Source organism: Pungitius pungitius, unplaced genomic scaffold, assembly GCF_949316345.1.
Source record: "Pungitius pungitius unplaced genomic scaffold, fPunPun2.1 scaffold_29, whole genome shotgun sequence".
Taxonomy (NCBI): Eukaryota; Metazoa; Chordata; class Actinopteri; order Perciformes; family Gasterosteidae; genus Pungitius; species Pungitius pungitius.
Window position 1 is genome coordinate 370471 of NW_026909812.1, and position 18335 is coordinate 388805.

At 43.8% G+C, this 18335-nt stretch overlaps 38 non-coding genes across 38 annotated transcripts; all 38 read right to left on the bottom strand.

Annotated features, from left to right (window-relative positions):
- Positions 1-183: 183 nt before the first annotated feature.
- LOC134111426 (5S ribosomal RNA) lies at positions 184-302 on the bottom strand. Its single transcript, XR_009944809.1, has one exon. It is a non-coding gene; the product is annotated as a 5S ribosomal RNA (ribosomal RNA).
- A 394-nt stretch (positions 303-696) lies between these two features.
- Positions 697-815, bottom strand: LOC134110701 (5S ribosomal RNA). Its single transcript, XR_009944085.1, has one exon. It is a non-coding gene; the product is annotated as a 5S ribosomal RNA (ribosomal RNA).
- Positions 816-1154: 339 nt separating this feature from the next.
- LOC134111092 (5S ribosomal RNA) lies at positions 1155-1273 on the bottom strand. Its single transcript, XR_009944475.1, has one exon. It is a non-coding gene; the product is annotated as a 5S ribosomal RNA (ribosomal RNA).
- Positions 1274-1667: 394 nt separating this feature from the next.
- On the bottom strand, positions 1668-1786 carry LOC134110702 (5S ribosomal RNA). Its single transcript, XR_009944086.1, has one exon. It is a non-coding gene; the product is annotated as a 5S ribosomal RNA (ribosomal RNA).
- A 339-nt stretch (positions 1787-2125) lies between these two features.
- Positions 2126-2244, bottom strand: LOC134111093 (5S ribosomal RNA). The gene has a single exon (XR_009944476.1). It is a non-coding gene; the product is annotated as a 5S ribosomal RNA (ribosomal RNA).
- A 394-nt stretch (positions 2245-2638) lies between these two features.
- Positions 2639-2757, bottom strand: LOC134110703 (5S ribosomal RNA). The gene has a single exon (XR_009944087.1). It is a non-coding gene; the product is annotated as a 5S ribosomal RNA (ribosomal RNA).
- A 339-nt stretch (positions 2758-3096) lies between these two features.
- Positions 3097-3215, bottom strand: LOC134111094 (5S ribosomal RNA). Its single transcript, XR_009944477.1, has one exon. It is a non-coding gene; the product is annotated as a 5S ribosomal RNA (ribosomal RNA).
- Positions 3216-3609: 394 nt separating this feature from the next.
- LOC134110704 (5S ribosomal RNA) lies at positions 3610-3728 on the bottom strand. The gene has a single exon (XR_009944088.1). It is a non-coding gene; the product is annotated as a 5S ribosomal RNA (ribosomal RNA).
- Positions 3729-4067: 339 nt separating this feature from the next.
- On the bottom strand, positions 4068-4186 carry LOC134111095 (5S ribosomal RNA). The gene has a single exon (XR_009944478.1). It is a non-coding gene; the product is annotated as a 5S ribosomal RNA (ribosomal RNA).
- A 394-nt stretch (positions 4187-4580) lies between these two features.
- Positions 4581-4699, bottom strand: LOC134110705 (5S ribosomal RNA). Its single transcript, XR_009944089.1, has one exon. It is a non-coding gene; the product is annotated as a 5S ribosomal RNA (ribosomal RNA).
- Positions 4700-5038: 339 nt separating this feature from the next.
- On the bottom strand, positions 5039-5157 carry LOC134110706 (5S ribosomal RNA). Its single transcript, XR_009944090.1, has one exon. It is a non-coding gene; the product is annotated as a 5S ribosomal RNA (ribosomal RNA).
- A 394-nt stretch (positions 5158-5551) lies between these two features.
- Positions 5552-5670, bottom strand: LOC134110707 (5S ribosomal RNA). The gene has a single exon (XR_009944091.1). It is a non-coding gene; the product is annotated as a 5S ribosomal RNA (ribosomal RNA).
- Positions 5671-6009: 339 nt separating this feature from the next.
- On the bottom strand, positions 6010-6128 carry LOC134111096 (5S ribosomal RNA). The gene has a single exon (XR_009944479.1). It is a non-coding gene; the product is annotated as a 5S ribosomal RNA (ribosomal RNA).
- A 394-nt stretch (positions 6129-6522) lies between these two features.
- On the bottom strand, positions 6523-6641 carry LOC134110709 (5S ribosomal RNA). Its single transcript, XR_009944093.1, has one exon. It is a non-coding gene; the product is annotated as a 5S ribosomal RNA (ribosomal RNA).
- Positions 6642-6980: 339 nt separating this feature from the next.
- On the bottom strand, positions 6981-7099 carry LOC134111098 (5S ribosomal RNA). Its single transcript, XR_009944481.1, has one exon. It is a non-coding gene; the product is annotated as a 5S ribosomal RNA (ribosomal RNA).
- A 394-nt stretch (positions 7100-7493) lies between these two features.
- Positions 7494-7612, bottom strand: LOC134110710 (5S ribosomal RNA). The gene has a single exon (XR_009944094.1). It is a non-coding gene; the product is annotated as a 5S ribosomal RNA (ribosomal RNA).
- Positions 7613-7951: 339 nt separating this feature from the next.
- On the bottom strand, positions 7952-8070 carry LOC134110711 (5S ribosomal RNA). The gene has a single exon (XR_009944095.1). It is a non-coding gene; the product is annotated as a 5S ribosomal RNA (ribosomal RNA).
- A 394-nt stretch (positions 8071-8464) lies between these two features.
- On the bottom strand, positions 8465-8583 carry LOC134110712 (5S ribosomal RNA). Its single transcript, XR_009944096.1, has one exon. It is a non-coding gene; the product is annotated as a 5S ribosomal RNA (ribosomal RNA).
- Positions 8584-8922: 339 nt separating this feature from the next.
- On the bottom strand, positions 8923-9041 carry LOC134110713 (5S ribosomal RNA). The gene has a single exon (XR_009944097.1). It is a non-coding gene; the product is annotated as a 5S ribosomal RNA (ribosomal RNA).
- A 394-nt stretch (positions 9042-9435) lies between these two features.
- On the bottom strand, positions 9436-9554 carry LOC134110714 (5S ribosomal RNA). The gene has a single exon (XR_009944098.1). It is a non-coding gene; the product is annotated as a 5S ribosomal RNA (ribosomal RNA).
- A 339-nt stretch (positions 9555-9893) lies between these two features.
- LOC134111099 (5S ribosomal RNA) lies at positions 9894-10012 on the bottom strand. Its single transcript, XR_009944482.1, has one exon. It is a non-coding gene; the product is annotated as a 5S ribosomal RNA (ribosomal RNA).
- A 394-nt stretch (positions 10013-10406) lies between these two features.
- LOC134110715 (5S ribosomal RNA) lies at positions 10407-10525 on the bottom strand. Its single transcript, XR_009944099.1, has one exon. It is a non-coding gene; the product is annotated as a 5S ribosomal RNA (ribosomal RNA).
- A 339-nt stretch (positions 10526-10864) lies between these two features.
- Positions 10865-10983, bottom strand: LOC134111100 (5S ribosomal RNA). Its single transcript, XR_009944483.1, has one exon. It is a non-coding gene; the product is annotated as a 5S ribosomal RNA (ribosomal RNA).
- Positions 10984-11377: 394 nt separating this feature from the next.
- Positions 11378-11496, bottom strand: LOC134110716 (5S ribosomal RNA). The gene has a single exon (XR_009944100.1). It is a non-coding gene; the product is annotated as a 5S ribosomal RNA (ribosomal RNA).
- Positions 11497-11835: 339 nt separating this feature from the next.
- On the bottom strand, positions 11836-11954 carry LOC134110717 (5S ribosomal RNA). Its single transcript, XR_009944101.1, has one exon. It is a non-coding gene; the product is annotated as a 5S ribosomal RNA (ribosomal RNA).
- Positions 11955-12348: 394 nt separating this feature from the next.
- Positions 12349-12467, bottom strand: LOC134110718 (5S ribosomal RNA). Its single transcript, XR_009944102.1, has one exon. It is a non-coding gene; the product is annotated as a 5S ribosomal RNA (ribosomal RNA).
- A 339-nt stretch (positions 12468-12806) lies between these two features.
- Positions 12807-12925, bottom strand: LOC134111101 (5S ribosomal RNA). The gene has a single exon (XR_009944484.1). It is a non-coding gene; the product is annotated as a 5S ribosomal RNA (ribosomal RNA).
- A 394-nt stretch (positions 12926-13319) lies between these two features.
- Positions 13320-13438, bottom strand: LOC134110720 (5S ribosomal RNA). The gene has a single exon (XR_009944104.1). It is a non-coding gene; the product is annotated as a 5S ribosomal RNA (ribosomal RNA).
- Positions 13439-13777: 339 nt separating this feature from the next.
- Positions 13778-13896, bottom strand: LOC134111102 (5S ribosomal RNA). Its single transcript, XR_009944485.1, has one exon. It is a non-coding gene; the product is annotated as a 5S ribosomal RNA (ribosomal RNA).
- A 394-nt stretch (positions 13897-14290) lies between these two features.
- Positions 14291-14409, bottom strand: LOC134110721 (5S ribosomal RNA). The gene has a single exon (XR_009944105.1). It is a non-coding gene; the product is annotated as a 5S ribosomal RNA (ribosomal RNA).
- Positions 14410-14748: 339 nt separating this feature from the next.
- LOC134110722 (5S ribosomal RNA) lies at positions 14749-14867 on the bottom strand. Its single transcript, XR_009944106.1, has one exon. It is a non-coding gene; the product is annotated as a 5S ribosomal RNA (ribosomal RNA).
- Positions 14868-15261: 394 nt separating this feature from the next.
- On the bottom strand, positions 15262-15380 carry LOC134110723 (5S ribosomal RNA). Its single transcript, XR_009944107.1, has one exon. It is a non-coding gene; the product is annotated as a 5S ribosomal RNA (ribosomal RNA).
- A 339-nt stretch (positions 15381-15719) lies between these two features.
- LOC134111103 (5S ribosomal RNA) lies at positions 15720-15838 on the bottom strand. Its single transcript, XR_009944486.1, has one exon. It is a non-coding gene; the product is annotated as a 5S ribosomal RNA (ribosomal RNA).
- Positions 15839-16232: 394 nt separating this feature from the next.
- LOC134110724 (5S ribosomal RNA) lies at positions 16233-16351 on the bottom strand. Its single transcript, XR_009944108.1, has one exon. It is a non-coding gene; the product is annotated as a 5S ribosomal RNA (ribosomal RNA).
- A 339-nt stretch (positions 16352-16690) lies between these two features.
- LOC134111104 (5S ribosomal RNA) lies at positions 16691-16809 on the bottom strand. The gene has a single exon (XR_009944487.1). It is a non-coding gene; the product is annotated as a 5S ribosomal RNA (ribosomal RNA).
- Positions 16810-17203: 394 nt separating this feature from the next.
- Positions 17204-17322, bottom strand: LOC134110726 (5S ribosomal RNA). Its single transcript, XR_009944110.1, has one exon. It is a non-coding gene; the product is annotated as a 5S ribosomal RNA (ribosomal RNA).
- Positions 17323-17661: 339 nt separating this feature from the next.
- Positions 17662-17780, bottom strand: LOC134111105 (5S ribosomal RNA). Its single transcript, XR_009944488.1, has one exon. It is a non-coding gene; the product is annotated as a 5S ribosomal RNA (ribosomal RNA).
- Positions 17781-18174: 394 nt separating this feature from the next.
- LOC134110727 (5S ribosomal RNA) lies at positions 18175-18293 on the bottom strand. The gene has a single exon (XR_009944111.1). It is a non-coding gene; the product is annotated as a 5S ribosomal RNA (ribosomal RNA).
- Between the last annotated feature and the right edge of the window lie 42 nt (positions 18294-18335).

The following is an 18335-nucleotide window of genomic DNA, read 5'->3' on the forward strand; positions in this document are numbered from 1 at the left end:
CCCAGCCAATCGGTGGATGGCCATTGCAGTCCCCGCCACCTCAAATGGCCTGACGATGGTATGGACGTAAGCCACCTTTCATCTTCTTCCTATTGCATCTCTTCTACAATGTGATCAACTTTTTACAATTGTGTAGGTGTACAAGCTACGGCGCTGGGCGGCTTTCAGAGAGAGAAGTGAAAAAGCTTACGGCACCTGGGATTCCCAGGCGGTCTTCCATTCAGGTACTAACCAGGCCATGCTCTGCTTAGCTTCCGAGATCAGACGAGATCGGGCGGAACCAGAGAGGTATGGCCGTAAGCTGCTTTTCATCTTTTTCCTAATCCTTTAAAACGTGTCAAAGATAATCAGAAGTTTCTTTTTCTAAAATTGAAGCAGTTCTTAGCATTGGCAAGAGAGGTTCCTAAAACCTAAAGGGAACTTTACTTTTCTTCTTTGGTAAATCTAACATGTTTGGTTAGCACCTGTATTTCAACGGCTAAATTACAAACAAAAGTATGCCAATTGTTAAATGTTGATCAACACTAATTTAGCAACCATGAAACGGAATCATGTTTGATAACATTGTCTAAATGCCTTTCATATCCAACGTTAAAACAACAATAAACATGCATCTCTTCAACAATGTGATATACTTTTTGTAATTTGTAGGTGTACAATCTGCGGCGCTCTGCAGCTTTCAGAGAGAAGTGAAAAAGCTTACGGCACCTGGGATTCCCAGGCGGTCTTCCATCCAGGTACTAACCAGGCCCTGCTCTGCTTAGCTTCCGAGATCAGACGAGATCGGGCGGAACCAGAGAGGTATGGCCGTAAGCTGCTTTTTATCTTTTTCCTAATCCTTTATAATGCGTCAAAAAATTATGTCACGCCTGCCGTTGGCATCTTTGTGTGGGTTAAATAAGGGTATGCAAAGAAGGCTGTGACATCCTATGGCGAAAATTGGATGGACTAGAGAAGACCCGCCCAGGAGTCCCAGCCAATCGGTGGATGGCCATTGCAGTCCCCGCCACCTCAAATGGCCTGACGATGGTATGGACGTAAGCCACCTTTCATCTTCTTCCTATTGCATCTCTTCTACAATGTGATCAACTTTTTACAATTGTGTAGGTGTACAAGCTACGGCGCTGGGCGGCTTTCAGAGAGAGAAGTGAAAAAGCTTACGGCACCTGGGATTCCCAGGCGGTCTTCCATTCAGGTACTAACCAGGCCCTGCTCTGCTTAGCTTCCGAGATCAGACGAGATCGGGCGGAACCAGAGAGGTATGGCCGTAAGCTGCTTTTCATCTTTTTCCTAATCCTTTAAAACGTGTCAAAGATAATCAGAAGTTTCTTTTTCTAAAATTGAAGCAGTTCTTAGCATTGGCAAGAGAGGTTCCTAAAACCTAAAGGGAACTTTACTTTTCTTCTTTGGTAAATCTAACATGTTTGGTTAGCACCTGTATTTCAACGGCTAAATTACAAACAAAAGTATGCCAATTGTTAAATGTTGATCAACACTAATTTAGCAACCATGAAACGGAATCATGTTTGATAATATTGTCTAAATGCCTTTCATATCCAACGTTAAAACAACAATAAACATGCATCTCTTCAACAATGTGATATACTTTTTGTAATTTGTAGGTGTACAATCTGCGGCGCTCTGCAGCTTTCAGAGAGAAGTGAAAAAGCTTACGGCACCTGGGATTCCCAGGCGGTCTTCCATCCAGGTACTAACCAGGCCCTGCTCTGCTTAGCTTCCGAGATCAGACGAGATCGGGCGGAACCAGAGAGGTATGGCCGTAAGCTGCTTTTTATCTTTTTCCTAATCCTTTATAATGCGTCAAAAAATTATGTCACGCCTGCCGTTGGCATCTTTGTGTGGGTTAAATAAGGGTATGCAAAGAAGGCTGTGACATCCTATGGCGAAAATTGGATGGACTAGAGAAGACCCGCCCAGGAGTCCCAGCCAATCGGTGGATGGCCATTGCAGTCCCCGCCACCTCAAATGGCCTGACGATGGTATGGACGTAAGCCACCTTTCATCTTCTTCCTATTGCATCTCTTCTACAATGTGATCAACTTTTTACAATTGTGTAGGTGTACAAGCTACGGCGCTGGGCGGCTTTCAGAGAGAGAAGTGAAAAAGCTTACGGCACCTGGGATTCCCAGGCGGTCTTCCATTCAGGTACTAACCAGGCCCTGCTCTGCTTAGCTTCCGAGATCAGACGAGATCGGGCGGAACCAGAGAGGTATGGCCGTAAGCTGCTTTTCATCTTTTTCCTAATCCTTTAAAACGTGTCAAAGATAATCAGAAGTTTCTTTTTCTAAAATTGAAGCAGTTCTTAGCATTGGCAAGAGAGGTTCCTAAAACCTAAAGGGAACTTTACTTTTCTTCTTTGGTAAATCTAACATGTTTGGTTAGCACCTGTATTTCAACGGCTAAATTACAAACAAAAGTATGCCAATTGTTAAATGTTGATCAACACTAATTTAGCAACCATGAAACGGAATCATGTTTGATAATATTGTCTAAATGCCTTTCATATCCAACGTTAAAACAACAATAAACATGCATCTCTTCAACAATGTGATATACTTTTTGTAATTTGTAGGTGTACAATCTGCGGCGCTCTGCAGCTTTCAGAGAGAAGTGAAAAAGCTTACGGCACCTGGGATTCCCAGGCGGTCTTCCATCCAGGTACTAACCAGGCCCTGCTCTGCTTAGCTTCCGAGATCAGACGAGATCGGGCGGAACCAGAGAGGTATGGCCGTAAGCTGCTTTTTATCTTTTTCCTAATCCTTTATAATGCGTCAAAAAATTATGTCACGCCTGCCGTTGGCATCTTTGTGTGGGTTAAATAAGGGTATGCAAAGAAGGCTGTGACATCCTATGGCGAAAATTGGATGGACTAGAGAAGACCCGCCCAGGAGTCCCAGCCAATCGGTGGATGGCCATTGCAGTCCCCGCCACCTCAAATGGCCTGACGATGGTATGGACGTAAGCCACCTTTCATCTTCTTCCTATTGCATCTCTTCTACAATGTGATCAACTTTTTACAATTGTGTAGGTGTACAAGCTACGGCGCTGGGCGGCTTTCAGAGAGAGAAGTGAAAAAGCTTACGGCACCTGGGATTCCCAGGCGGTCTTCCATTCAGGTACTAACCAGGCCCTGCTCTGCTTAGCTTCCGAGATCAGACGAGATCGGGCGGAACCAGAGAGGTATGGCCGTAAGCTGCTTTTCATCTTTTTCCTAATCCTTTAAAACGTGTCAAAGATAATCAGAAGTTTCTTTTTCTAAAATTGAAGCAGTTCTTAGCATTGGCAAGAGAGGTTCCTAAAACCTAAAGGGAACTTTACTTTTCTTCTTTGGTAAATCTAACATGTTTGGTTAGCACCTGTATTTCAACGGCTAAATTACAAACAAAAGTATGCCAATTGTTAAATGTTGATCAACACTAATTTAGCAACCATGAAACGGAATCATGTTTGATAACATTGTCTAAATGCCTTTCATATCCAACGTTAAAACAACAATAAACATGCATCTCTTCAACAATGTGATATACTTTTTGTAATTTGTAGGTGTACAATCTGCGGCGCTCTGCAGCTTTCAGAGAGAAGTGAAAAAGCTTACGGCACCTGGGATTCCCAGGCGGTCTTCCATCCAGGTACTAACCAGGCCCTGCTCTGCTTAGCTTCCGAGATCAGACGAGATCGGGCGGAACCAGAGAGGTATGGCCGTAAGCTGCTTTTTATCTTTTTCCTAATCCTTTATAATGCGTCAAAAAATTATGTCACGCCTGCCGTTGGCATCTTTGTGTGGGTTAAATAAGGGTATGCAAAGAAGGCTGTGACATCCTATGGCGAAAATTGGATGGACTAGAGAAGACCCGCCCAGGAGTCCCAGCCAATCGGTGGATGGCCATTGCAGTCCCCGCCACCTCAAATGGCCTGACGATGGTATGGACGTAAGCCACCTTTCATCTTCTTCCTATTGCATCTCTTCTACAATGTGATCAACTTTTTACAATTGTGTAGGTGTACAAGCTACGGCGCTGGGCGGCTTTCAGAGAGAGAAGTGAAAAAGCTTACGGCACCTGGGATTCCCAGGCGGTCTTCCATTCAGGTACTAACCAGGCCCTGCTCTGCTTAGCTTCCGAGATCAGACGAGATCGGGCGGAACCAGAGAGGTATGGCCGTAAGCTGCTTTTCATCTTTTTCCTAATCCTTTAAAACGTGTCAAAGATAATCAGAAGTTTCTTTTTCTAAAATTGAAGCAGTTCTTAGCATTGGCAAGAGAGGTTCCTAAAACCTAAAGGGAACTTTACTTTTCTTCTTTGGTAAATCTAACATGTTTGGTTAGCACCTGTATTTCAACGGCTAAATTACAAACAAAAGTATGCCAATTGTTAAATGTTGATCAACACTAATTTAGCAACCATGAAACGGAATCATGTTTGATAATATTGTCTAAATGCCTTTCATATCCAACGTTAAAACAACAATAAACATGCATCTCTTCAACAATGTGATATACTTTTTGTAATTTGTAGGTGTACAATCTGCGGCGCTCTGCAGCTTTCAGAGAGAAGTGAAAAAGCTTACGGCACCTGGGATTCCCAGGCGGTCTTCCATCCAGGTACTAACCAGGCCCTGCTCTGCTTAGCTTCCGAGATCAGACGAGATCGGGCGGAACCAGAGAGGTATGGCCGTAAGCTGCTTTTTATCTTTTTCCTAATCCTTTATAATGCGTCAAAAAATTATGTCACGCCTGCCATTGGCATCTTTGTGTGGGTTAAATAAGGGTATGCAAAGAAGGCTGTGACATCCTATGGCGAAAATTGGATGGACTAGAGAAGACCCGCCCAGGAGTCCCAGCCAATCGGTGGATGGCCATTGCAGTCCCCGCCACCTCAAATGGCCTGACGATGGTATGGACGTAAGCCACCTTTCATCTTCTTCCTATTGCATCTCTTCTACAATGTGATCAACTTTTTACAATTGTGTAGGTGTACAAGCTACGGCGCTGGGCGGCTTTCAGAGAGAGAAGTGAAAAAGCTTACGGCACCTGGGATTCCCAGGCGGTCTTCCATCCAGGTACTAACCAGGCCCTGCTCTGCTTAGCTTCCGAGATCAGACGAGATCGGGCGGAACCAGAGAGGTATGGCCGTAAGCTGCTTTTCATCTTTTTCCTAATCCTTTAAAACGTGTCAAAGATAATCAGAAGTTTCTTTTTCTAAAATTGAAGCAGTTCTTAGCATTGGCAAGAGAGGTTCCTAAAACCTAAAGGGAACTTTACTTTTCTTCTTTGGTAAATCTAACATGTTTGGTTAGCACCTGTATTTCAACGGCTAAATTACAAACAAAAGTATGCCAATTGTTAAATGTTGATCAACACTAATTTAGCAACCATGAAACGGAATCATGTTTGATAATATTGTCTAAATGCCTTTCATATCCAACGTTAAAACAACAATAAACATGCATCTCTTCAACAATGTGATATACTTTTTGTAATTTGTAGGTGTACAATCTGCGGCGCTCTGCAGCTTTCAGAGAGAAGTGAAAAAGCTTACGGCACCTGGGATTCCCAGGCGGTCTTCCATCCAGGTACTAACCAGGCCCTGCTCTGCTTAGCTTCCGAGATCAGACGAGATCGGGCGGAACCAGAGAGGTATGGCCGTAAGCTGCTTTTTATCTTTTTCCTAATCCTTTATAATGCGTCAAAAAATTATGTCACGCCTGCCGTTGGCATCTTTGTGTGGGTTAAATAAGGGTATGCAAAGAAGGCTGTGACATCCTATGGCGAAAATTGGATGGACTAGAGAAGACCCGCCCAGGAGTCCCAGCCAATCGGTGGATGGCCATTGCAGTCCCCGCCACCTCAAATGGCCTGACGATGGTATGGACGTAAGCCACCTTTCATCTTCTTCCTATTGCATCTCTTCTACAATGTGATCAACTTTTTACAATTGTGTAGGTGTACAAGCTACGGCGCTGGGCGGCTTTCAGAGAGAGAAGTGAAAAAGCTTACGGCACCTGGGATTCCCAGGCGGTCTTCCATTCAGGTACTAACCAGGCCCTGCTCTGCTTAGCTTCCGAGATCAGACGAGATCGGGCGGAACCAGAGAGGTATGGCCGTAAGCTGCTTTTCATCTTTTTCCTAATCCTTTAAAACGTGTCAAAGATAATCAGAAGTTTCTTTTTCTAAAATTGAAGCAGTTCTTAGCATTGGCAAGAGAGGTTCCTAAAACCTAAAGGGAACTTTACTTTTCTTCTTTGGTAAATCTAACATGTTTGGTTAGCACCTGTATTTCAACGGCTAAATTACAAACAAAAGTATGCCAATTGTTAAATGTTGATCAACACTAATTTAGCAACCATGAAACGGAATCATGTTTGATAATATTGTCTAAATGCCTTTCATATCCAACGTTAAAACAACAATAAACATGCATCTCTTCAACAATGTGATATACTTTTTGTAATTTGTAGGTGTACAATCTGCGGCGCTCTGCAGCTTTCAGAGAGAAGTGAAAAAGCTTACGGCACCTGGGATTCCCAGGCGGTCTTCCATCCAGGTACTAACCAGGCCCTGCTCTGCTTAGCTTCCGAGATCAGACGAGATCGGGCGGAACCAGAGAGGTATGGCCGTAAGCTGCTTTTTATCTTTTTCCTAATCCTTTATAATGCGTCAAAAAATTATGTCACGCCTGCCGTTGGCATCTTTGTGTGGGTTAAATAAGGGTATGCAAAGAAGGCTGTGACATCCTATGGCGAAAATTGGATGGACTAGAGAAGACCCGCCCAGGAGTCCCAGCCAATCGGTGGATGGCCATTGCAGTCCCCGCCACCTCAAATGGCCTGACGATGGTATGGACGTAAGCCACCTTTCATCTTCTTCCTATTGCATCTCTTCTACAATGTGATCAACTTTTTACAATTGTGTAGGTGTACAAGCTACGGCGCTGGGCGGCTTTCAGAGAGAGAAGTGAAAAAGCTTACGGCACCTGGGATTCCCAGGCGGTCTTCCATTCAGGTACTAACCAGGCCCTGCTCTGCTTAGCTTCCGAGATCAGACGAGATCGGGCGGAACCAGAGAGGTATGGCCGTAAGCTGCTTTTCATCTTTTTCCTAATCCTTTAAAACGTGTCAAAGATAATCAGAAGTTTCTTTTTCTAAAATTGAAGCAGTTCTTAGCATTGGCAAGAGAGGTTCCTAAAACCTAAAGGGAACTTTACTTTTCTTCTTTGGTAAATCTAACATGTTTGGTTAGCACCTGTATTTCAACGGCTAAATTACAAACAAAAGTATGCCAATTGTTAAATGTTGATCAACACTAATTTAGCAACCATGAAACGGAATCATGTTTGATAATATTGTCTAAATGCCTTTCATATCCAACGTTAAAACAACAATAAACATGCATCTCTTCAACAATGTGATATACTTTTTGTAATTTGTAGGTGTACAATCTGCGGCGCTCTGCAGCTTTCAGAGAGAAGTGAAAAAGCTTACGGCACCTGGGATTCCCAGGCGGTCTTCCATCCAGGTACTAACCAGGCCCTGCTCTGCTTAGCTTCCGAGATCAGACGAGATCGGGCGGAACCAGAGAGGTATGGCCGTAAGCTGCTTTTTATCTTTTTCCTAATCCTTTATAATGCGTCAAAAAATTATGTCACGCCTGCCATTGGCATCTTTGTGTGGGTTAAATAAGGGTATGCAAAGAAGGCTGTGACATCCTATGGCGAAAATTGGATGGACTAGAGAAGACCCGCCCAGGAGTCCCAGCCAATCGGTGGATGGCCATTGCAGTCCCCGCCACCTCAAATGGCCTGACGATGGTATGGACGTAAGCCACCTTTCATCTTCTTCCTATTGCATCTCTTCTACAATGTGATCAACTTTTTACAATTGTGTAGGTGTACAAGCTACGGCGCTGGGCGGCTTTCAGAGAGAGAAGTGAAAAAGCTTACGGCACCTGGGATTCCCAGGCGGTCTTCCATCCAGGTACTAACCAGGCCCTGCTCTGCTTAGCTTCCGAGATCAGACGAGATCGGGCGGAACCAGAGAGGTATGGCCGTAAGCTGCTTTTCATCTTTTTCCTAATCCTTTAAAACGTGTCAAAGATAATCAGAAGTTTCTTTTTCTAAAATTGAAGCAGTTCTTAGCATTGGCAAGAGAGGTTCCTAAAACCTAAAGGGAACTTTACTTTTCTTCTTTGGTAAATCTAACATGTTTGGTTAGCACCTGTATTTCAACGGCTAAATTACAAACAAAAGTATGCCAATTGTTAAATGTTGATCAACACTAATTTAGCAACCATGAAACGGAATCATGTTTGATAATATTGTCTAAATGCCTTTCATATCCAACGTTAAAACAACAATAAACATGCATCTCTTCAACAATGTGATATACTTTTTGTAATTTGTAGGTGTACAATCTGCGGCGCTCTGCAGCTTTCAGAGAGAAGTGAAAAAGCTTACGGCACCTGGGATTCCCAGGCGGTCTTCCATCCAGGTACTAACCAGGCCCTGCTCTGCTTAGCTTCCGAGATCAGACGAGATCGGGCGGAACCAGAGAGGTATGGCCGTAAGCTGCTTTTTATCTTTTTCCTAATCCTTTATAATGCGTCAAAAAATTATGTCACGCCTGCCGTTGGCATCTTTGTGTGGGTTAAATAAGGGTATGCAAAGAAGGCTGTGACATCCTATGGCGAAAATTGGATGGACTAGAGAAGACCCGCCCAGGAGTCCCAGCCAATCGGTGGATGGCCATTGCAGTCCCCGCCACCTCAAATGGCCTGACGATGGTATGGACGTAAGCCACCTTTCATCTTCTTCCTATTGCATCTCTTCTACAATGTGATCAACTTTTTACAATTGTGTAGGTGTACAAGCTACGGCGCTGGGCGGCTTTCAGAGAGAGAAGTGAAAAAGCTTACGGCACCTGGGATTCCCAGGCGGTCTTCCATCCAGGTACTAACCAGGCCCTGCTCTGCTTAGCTTCCGAGATCAGACGAGATCGGGCGGAACCAGAGAGGTATGGCCGTAAGCTGCTTTTCATCTTTTTCCTAATCCTTTAAAACGTGTCAAAGATAATCAGAAGTTTCTTTTTCTAAAATTGAAGCAGTTCTTAGCATTGGCAAGAGAGGTTCCTAAAACCTAAAGGGAACTTTACTTTTCTTCTTTGGTAAATCTAACATGTTTGGTTAGCACCTGTATTTCAACGGCTAAATTACAAACAAAAGTATGCCAATTGTTAAATGTTGATCAACACTAATTTAGCAACCATGAAACGGAATCATGTTTGATAATATTGTCTAAATGCCTTTCATATCCAACGTTAAAACAACAATAAACATGCATCTCTTCAACAATGTGATATACTTTTTGTAATTTGTAGGTGTACAATCTGCGGCGCTCTGCAGCTTTCAGAGAGAAGTGAAAAAGCTTACGGCACCTGGGATTCCCAGGCGGTCTTCCATCCAGGTACTAACCAGGCCCTGCTCTGCTTAGCTTCCGAGATCAGACGAGATCGGGCGGAACCAGAGAGGTATGGCCGTAAGCTGCTTTTTATCTTTTTCCTAATCCTTTATAATGCGTCAAAAAATTATGTCACGCCTGCCGTTGGCATCTTTGTGTGGGTTAAATAAGGGTATGCAAAGAAGGCTGTGACATCCTATGGCGAAAATTGGATGGACTAGAGAAGACCCGCCCAGGAGTCCCAGCCAATCGGTGGATGGCCATTGCAGTCCCCGCCACCTCAAATGGCCTGACGATGGTATGGACGTAAGCCACCTTTCATCTTCTTCCTATTGCATCTCTTCTACAATGTGATCAACTTTTTACAATTGTGTAGGTGTACAAGCTACGGCGCTGGGCGGCTTTCAGAGAGAGAAGTGAAAAAGCTTACGGCACCTGGGATTCCCAGGCGGTCTTCCATTCAGGTACTAACCAGGCCCTGCTCTGCTTAGCTTCCGAGATCAGACGAGATCGGGCGGAACCAGAGAGGTATGGCCGTAAGCTGCTTTTCATCTTTTTCCTAATCCTTTAAAACGTGTCAAAGATAATCAGAAGTTTCTTTTTCTAAAATTGAAGCAGTTCTTAGCATTGGCAAGAGAGGTTCCTAAAACCTAAAGGGAACTTTACTTTTCTTCTTTGGTAAATCTAACATGTTTGGTTAGCACCTGTATTTCAACGGCTAAATTACAAACAAAAGTATGCCAATTGTTAAATGTTGATCAACACTAATTTAGCAACCATGAAACGGAATCATGTTTGATAATATTGTCTAAATGCCTTTCATATCCAACGTTAAAACAACAATAAACATGCATCTCTTCAACAATGTGATATACTTTTTGTAATTTGTAGGTGTACAATCTGCGGCGCTCTGCAGCTTTCAGAGAGAAGTGAAAAAGCTTACGGCACCTGGGATTCCCAGGCGGTCTTCCATCCAGGTACTAACCAGGCCCTGCTCTGCTTAGCTTCCGAGATCAGACGAGATCGGGCGGAACCAGAGAGGTATGGCCGTAAGCTGCTTTTTATCTTTTTCCTAATCCTTTATAATGCGTCAAAAAATTATGTCACGCCTGCCGTTGGCATCTTTGTGTGGGTTAAATAAGGGTATGCAAAGAAGGCTGTGACATCCTATGGCGAAAATTGGATGGACTAGAGAAGACCCGCCCAGGAGTCCCAGCCAATCGGTGGATGGCCATTGCAGTCCCCGCCACCTCAAATGGCCTGACGATGGTATGGACGTAAGCCACCTTTCATCTTCTTCCTATTGCATCTCTTCTACAATGTGATCAACTTTTTACAATTGTGTAGGTGTACAAGCTACGGCGCTGGGCGGCTTTCAGAGAGAGAAGTGAAAAAGCTTACGGCACCTGGGATTCCCAGGCGGTCTTCCATTCAGGTACTAACCAGGCCCTGCTCTGCTTAGCTTCCGAGATCAGACGAGATCGGGCGGAACCAGAGAGGTATGGCCGTAAGCTGCTTTTCATCTTTTTCCTAATCCTTTAAAACGTGTCAAAGATAATCAGAAGTTTCTTTTTCTAAAATTGAAGCAGTTCTTAGCATTGGCAAGAGAGGTTCCTAAAACCTAAAGGGAACTTTACTTTTCTTCTTTGGTAAATCTAACATGTTTGGTTAGCACCTGTATTTCAACGGCTAAATTACAAACAAAAGTATGCCAATTGTTAAATGTTGATCAACACTAATTTAGCAACCATGAAACGGAATCATGTTTGATAATATTGTCTAAATGCCTTTCATATCCAACGTTAAAACAACAATAAACATGCATCTCTTCAACAATGTGATATACTTTTTGTAATTTGTAGGTGTACAATCTGCGGCGCTCTGCAGCTTTCAGAGAGAAGTGAAAAAGCTTACGGCACCTGGGATTCCCAGGCGGTCTTCCATCCAGGTACTAACCAGGCCCTGCTCTGCTTAGCTTCCGAGATCAGACGAGATCGGGCGGAACCAGAGAGGTATGGCCGTAAGCTGCTTTTTATCTTTTTCCTAATCCTTTATAATGCGTCAAAAAATTATGTCACGCCTGCCATTGGCATCTTTGTGTGGGTTAAATAAGGGTATGCAAAGAAGGCTGTGACATCCTATGGCGAAAATTGGATGGACTAGAGAAGACCCGCCCAGGAGTCCCAGCCAATCGGTGGATGGCCATTGCAGTCCCCGCCACCTCAAATGGCCTGACGATGGTATGGACGTAAGCCACCTTTCATCTTCTTCCTATTGCATCTCTTCTACAATGTGATCAACTTTTTACAATTGTGTAGGTGTACAAGCTACGGCGCTGGGCGGCTTTCAGAGAGAGAAGTGAAAAAGCTTACGGCACCTGGGATTCCCAGGCGGTCTTCCATCCAGGTACTAACCAGGCCCTGCTCTGCTTAGCTTCCGAGATCAGACGAGATCGGGCGGAACCAGAGAGGTATGGCCGTAAGCTGCTTTTCATCTTTTTCCTAATCCTTTAAAACGTGTCAAAGATAATCAGAAGTTTCTTTTTCTAAAATTGAAGCAGTTCTTAGCATTGGCAAGAGAGGTTCCTAAAACCTAAAGGGAACTTTACTTTTCTTCTTTGGTAAATCTAACATGTTTGGTTAGCACCTGTATTTCAACGGCTAAATTACAAACAAAAGTATGCCAATTGTTAAATGTTGATCAACACTAATTTAGCAACCATGAAACGGAATCATGTTTGATAATATTGTCTAAATGCCTTTCATATCCAACGTTAAAACAACAATAAACATGCATCTCTTCAACAATGTGATATACTTTTTGTAATTTGTAGGTGTACAATCTGCGGCGCTCTGCAGCTTTCAGAGAGAAGTGAAAAAGCTTACGGCACCTGGGATTCCCAGGCGGTCTTCCATCCAGGTACTAACCAGGCCCTGCTCTGCTTAGCTTCCGAGATCAGACGAGATCGGGCGGAACCAGAGAGGTATGGCCGTAAGCTGCTTTTTATCTTTTTCCTAATCCTTTATAATGCGTCAAAAAATTATGTCACGCCTGCCGTTGGCATCTTTGTGTGGGTTAAATAAGGGTATGCAAAGAAGGCTGTGACATCCTATGGCGAAAATTGGATGGACTAGAGAAGACCCGCCCAGGAGTCCCAGCCAATCGGTGGATGGCCATTGCAGTCCCCGCCACCTCAAATGGCCTGACGATGGTATGGACGTAAGCCACCTTTCATCTTCTTCCTATTGCATCTCTTCTACAATGTGATCAACTTTTTACAATTGTGTAGGTGTACAAGCTACGGCGCTGGGCGGCTTTCAGAGAGAGAAGTGAAAAAGCTTACGGCACCTGGGATTCCCAGGCGGTCTTCCATTCAGGTACTAACCAGGCCCTGCTCTGCTTAGCTTCCGAGATCAGACGAGATCGGGCGGAACCAGAGAGGTATGGCCGTAAGCTGCTTTTCATCTTTTTCCTAATCCTTTAAAACGTGTCAAAGATAATCAGAAGTTTCTTTTTCTAAAATTGAAGCAGTTCTTAGCATTGGCAAGAGAGGTTCCTAAAACCTAAAGGGAACTTTACTTTTCTTCTTTGGTAAATCTAACATGTTTGGTTAGCACCTGTATTTCAACGGCTAAATTACAAACAAAAGTATGCCAATTGTTAAATGTTGATCAACACTAATTTAGCAACCATGAAACGGAATCATGTTTGATAATATTGTCTAAATGCCTTTCATATCCAACGTTAAAACAACAATAAACATGCATCTCTTCAACAATGTGATATACTTTTTGTAATTTGTAGGTGTACAATCTGCGGCGCTCTGCAGCTTTCAGAGAGAAGTGAAAAAGCTTACGGCACCTGGGATTCCCAGGCGGTCTTCCATCCAGGTACTAACCAGGCCCTGCTCTGCTTAGCTTCCGAGATCAGACGAGATCGGGCGGAACCAGAGAGGTATGGCCGTAAGCTGCTTTTTATCTTTTTCCTAATCCTTTATAATGCGTCAAAAAATTATGTCACGCCTGCCGTTGGCATCTTTGTGTGGGTTAAATAAGGGTATGCAAAGAAGGCTGTGACATCCTATGGCGAAAATTGGATGGACTAGAGAAGACCCGCCCAGGAGTCCCAGCCAATCGGTGGATGGCCATTGCAGTCCCCGCCACCTCAAATGGCCTGACGATGGTATGGACGTAAGCCACCTTTCATCTTCTTCCTATTGCATCTCTTCTACAATGTGATCAACTTTTTACAATTGTGTAGGTGTACAAGCTACGGCGCTGGGCGGCTTTCAGAGAGAGAAGTGAAAAAGCTTACGGCACCTGGGATTCCCAGGCGGTCTTCCATTCAGGTACTAACCAGGCCCTGCTCTGCTTAGCTTCCGAGATCAGACGAGATCGGGCGGAACCAGAGAGGTATGGCCGTAAGCTGCTTTTCATCTTTTTCCTAATCCTTTAAAACGTGTCAAAGATAATCAGAAGTTTCTTTTTCTAAAATTGAAGCAGTTCTTAGCATTGGCAAGAGAGGTTCCTAAAACCTAAAGGGAACTTTACTTTTCTTCTTTGGTAAATCTAACATGTTTGGTTAGCACCTGTATTTCAACGGCTAAATTACAAACAAAAGTATGCCAATTGTTAAATGTTGATCAACACTAATTTAGCAACCATGAAACGGAATCATGTTTGATAATATTGTCTAAATGCCTTTCATATCCAACGTTAAAACAACAATAAACATGCATCTCTTCAACAATGTGATATACTTTTTGTAATTTGTAGGTGTACAATCTGCGGCGCTCTGCAGCTTTCAGAGAGAAGTGAAAAAGCTTACGGCACCTGGGATTCCCAGGCGGTCTTCCATCCAGGTACTAACCAGGCCCTGCTCTGCTTAGCTTCCGAGATCAGACGAGATCGGGCGGAACCAGAGAGGTATGGCCGTAAGCTGCTTTTTATCTTTTTCCTAATCCTTTATAATGCGTCAAAAAATTATGTCACGCCTGCCATTGGCATCTTTGTGTGGGTTAAATAAGGGTATGCAAAGAAGGCTGTGACATCCTATGGCGAAAATTGGATGGACTAGAGAAGACCCGCCCAGGAGTCCCAGCCAATCGGTGGATGGCCATTGCAGTCCCCGCCACCTCAAATGGCCTGACGATGGTATGGACGTAAGCCACCTTTCATCTTCTTCCTATTGCATCTCTTCTACAATGTGATCAACTTTTTACAATTGTGTAGGTGTACAAGCTACGGCGCTGGGCGGCTTTCAGAGAGAGAAGTGAAAAAGCTTACGGCACCTGGGATTCCCAGGCGGTCTTCCATCCAGGTACTAACCAGGCCCTGCTCTGCTTAGCTTCCGAGATCAGACGAGATCGGGCGGAACCAGAGAGGTATGGCCGTAAGCTGCTTTTCATCTTTTTCCTAATCCTTTAAAACGTGTCAAAGATAATCAGAAGTTTCTTTTTCTAAAATTGAAGCAGTTCTTAGCATTGGCAAGAGAGGTTCCTAAAACCTAAAGGGAACTTTACTTTTCTTCTTTGGTAAATCTAACATGTTTGGTTAGCACCTGTATTTCAACGGCTAAATTACAAACAAAAGTATGCCAATTGTTAAATGTTGATCAACACTAATTTAGCAACCATGAAACGGAATCATGTTTGATAATATTGTCTAAATGCCTTTCATATCCAACGTTAAAACAACAATAAACATGCATCTCTTCAACAATGTGATATACTTTTTGTAATTTGTAGGTGTACAATCTGCGGCGCTCTGCAGCTTTCAGAGAGAAGTGAAAAAGCTTACGGCACCTGGGATTCCCAGGCGGTCTTCCATCCAGGTACTAACCAGGCCCTGCTCTGCTTAGCTTCCGAGATCAGACGAGATCGGGCGGAACCAGAGAGGTATGGCCGTAAGCTGCTTTTTATCTTTTTCCTAATCCTTTATAATGCGTCAAAAAATTATGTCACGCCTGCCGTTGGCATCTTTGTGTGGGTTAAATAAGGGTATGCAAAGAAGGCTGTGACATCCTATGGCGAAAATTGGATGGACTAGAGAAGACCCGCCCAGGAGTCCCAGCCAATCGGTGGATGGCCATTGCAGTCCCCGCCACCTCAAATGGCCTGACGATGGTATGGACGTAAGCCACCTTTCATCTTCTTCCTATTGCATCTCTTCTACAATGTGATCAACTTTTTACAATTGTGTAGGTGTACAAGCTACGGCGCTGGGCGGCTTTCAGAGAGAGAAGTGAAAAAGCTTACGGCACCTGGGATTCCCAGGCGGTCTTCCATTCAGGTACTAACCAGGCCCTGCTCTGCTTAGCTTCCGAGATCAGACGAGATCGGGCGGAACCAGAGAGGTATGGCCGTAAGCTGCTTTTCATCTTTTTCCTAATCCTTTAAAACGTGTCAAAGATAATCAGAAGTTTCTTTTTCTAAAATTGAAGCAGTTCTTAGCATTGGCAAGAGAGGTTCCTAAAACCTAAAGGGAACTTTACTTTTCTTCTTTGGTAAATCTAACATGTTTGGTTAGCACCTGTATTTCAACGGCTAAATTACAAACAAAAGTATGCCAATTGTTAAATGTTGATCAACACTAATTTAGCAACCATGAAACGGAATCATGTTTGATAATATTGTCTAAATGCCTTTCATATCCAACGTTAAAACAACAATAAACATGCATCTCTTCAACAATGTGATATACTTTTTGTAATTTGTAGGTGTACAATCTGCGGCGCTCTGCAGCTTTCAGAGAGAAGTGAAAAAGCTTACGGCACCTGGGATTCCCAGGCGGTCTTCCATCCAGGTACTAACCAGGCCCTGCTCTGCTTAGCTTCCGAGATCAGACGAGATCGGGCGGAACCAGAGAGGTATGGCCGTAAGCTGCTTTTTATCTTTTTCCTAATCCTTTATAATGCGTCAAAAAATTATGTCACGCCTGCCGTTGGCATCTTTGTGTGGGTTAAATAAGGGTATGCAAAGAAGGCTGTGACATCCTATGGCGAAAATTGGATGGACTAGAGAAGACCCGCCCAGGAGTCCCAGCCAATCGGTGGATGGCCATTGCAGTCCCCGCCACCTCAAATGGCCTGACGATGGTATGGACGTAAGCCACCTTTCATCTTCTTCCTATTGCATCTCTTCTACAATGTGATCAACTTTTTACAATTGTGTAGGTGTACAAGCTACGGCGCTGGGCGGCTTTCAGAGAGAGAAGTGAAAAAGCTTACGGCACCTGGGATTCCCAGGCGGTCTTCCATTCAGGTACTAACCAGGCCCTGCTCTGCTTAGCTTCCGAGATCAGACGAGATCGGGCGGAACCAGAGAGGTATGGCCGTAAGCTGCTTTTCATCTTTTTCCTAATCCTTTAAAACGTGTCAAAGATAATCAGAAGTTTCTTTTTCTAAAATTGAAGCAGTTCTTAGCATTGGCAAGAGAGGTTCCTAAAACCTAAAGGGAACTTTACTTTTCTTCTTTGGTAAATCTAACATGTTTGGTTAGCACCTGTATTTCAACGGCTAAATTACAAACAAAAGTATGCCAATTGTTAAATGTTGATCAACACTAATTTAGCAACCATGAAACGGAATCATGTTTGATAATATTGTCTAAATGCCTTTCATATCCAACGTTAAAACAACAATAAACATGCATCTCTTCAACAATGTGATATACTTTTTGTAATTTGTAGGTGTACAATCTGCGGCGCTCTGCAGCTTTCAGAGAGAAGTGAAAAAGCTTACGGCACCTGGGATTCCCAGGCGGTCTTCCATCCAGGTACTAACCAGGCCCTGCTCTGCTTAGCTTCCGAGATCAGACGAGATCGGGCGGAACCAGAGAGGTATGGCCGTAAGCTGCTTTTTATCTTTTTCCTAATCCTTTATAATGCGTCAAAAAATTATGTCACGCCTGCCGTTGGCATCTTTGTGTGGGTTAAATAAGGGTATGCAAAGAAGGCTGTGACATCCTATGGCGAAAATTGGATGGACTAGAGAAGACCCGCCCAGGAGTCCCAGCCAATCGGTGGATGGCCATTGCAGTCCCCGCCACCTCAAATGGCCTGACGATGGTATGGACGTAAGCCACCTTTCATCTTCTTCCTATTGCATCTCTTCTACAATGTGATCAACTTTTTACAATTGTGTAGGTGTACAAGCTACGGCGCTGGGCGGCTTTCAGAGAGAGAAGTGAAAAAGCTTACGGCACCTGGGATTCCCAGGCGGTCTTCCATTCAGGTACTAACCAGGCCCTGCTCTGCTTAGCTTCCGAGATCAGACGAGATCGGGCGGAACCAGAGAGGTATGGCCGTAAGCTGCTTTTCATCTTTTTCCTAATCCTTTAAAACGTGTCAAAGATAATCAGAAGTTTCTTTTTCTAAAATTGAAGCAGTTCTTAGCATTGGCAAGAGAGGTTCCTAAAACCTAAAGGGAACTTTACTTTTCTTCTTTGGTAAATCTAACATGTTTGGTTAGCACCTGTATTTCAACGGCTAAATTACAAACAAAAGTATGCCAATTGTTAAATGTTGATCAACACTAATTTAGCAACCATGAAACGGAATCATGTTTGATAATATTGTCTAAATGCCTTTCATATCCAACGTTAAAACAACAATAAACATGCATCTCTTCAACAATGTGATATACTTTTTGTAATTTGTAGGTGTACAATCTGCGGCGCTCTGCAGCTTTCAGAGAGAAGTGAAAAAGCTTACGGCACCTGGGATTCCCAGGCGGTCTTCCATCCAGGTACTAACCAGGCCCTGCTCTGCTTAGCTTCCGAGATCAGACGAGATCGGGCGGAACCAGAGAGGTATGGCCGTAAGCTGCTTTTTATCTTTTTCCTAATCCTTTATAATGCGTCAAAAA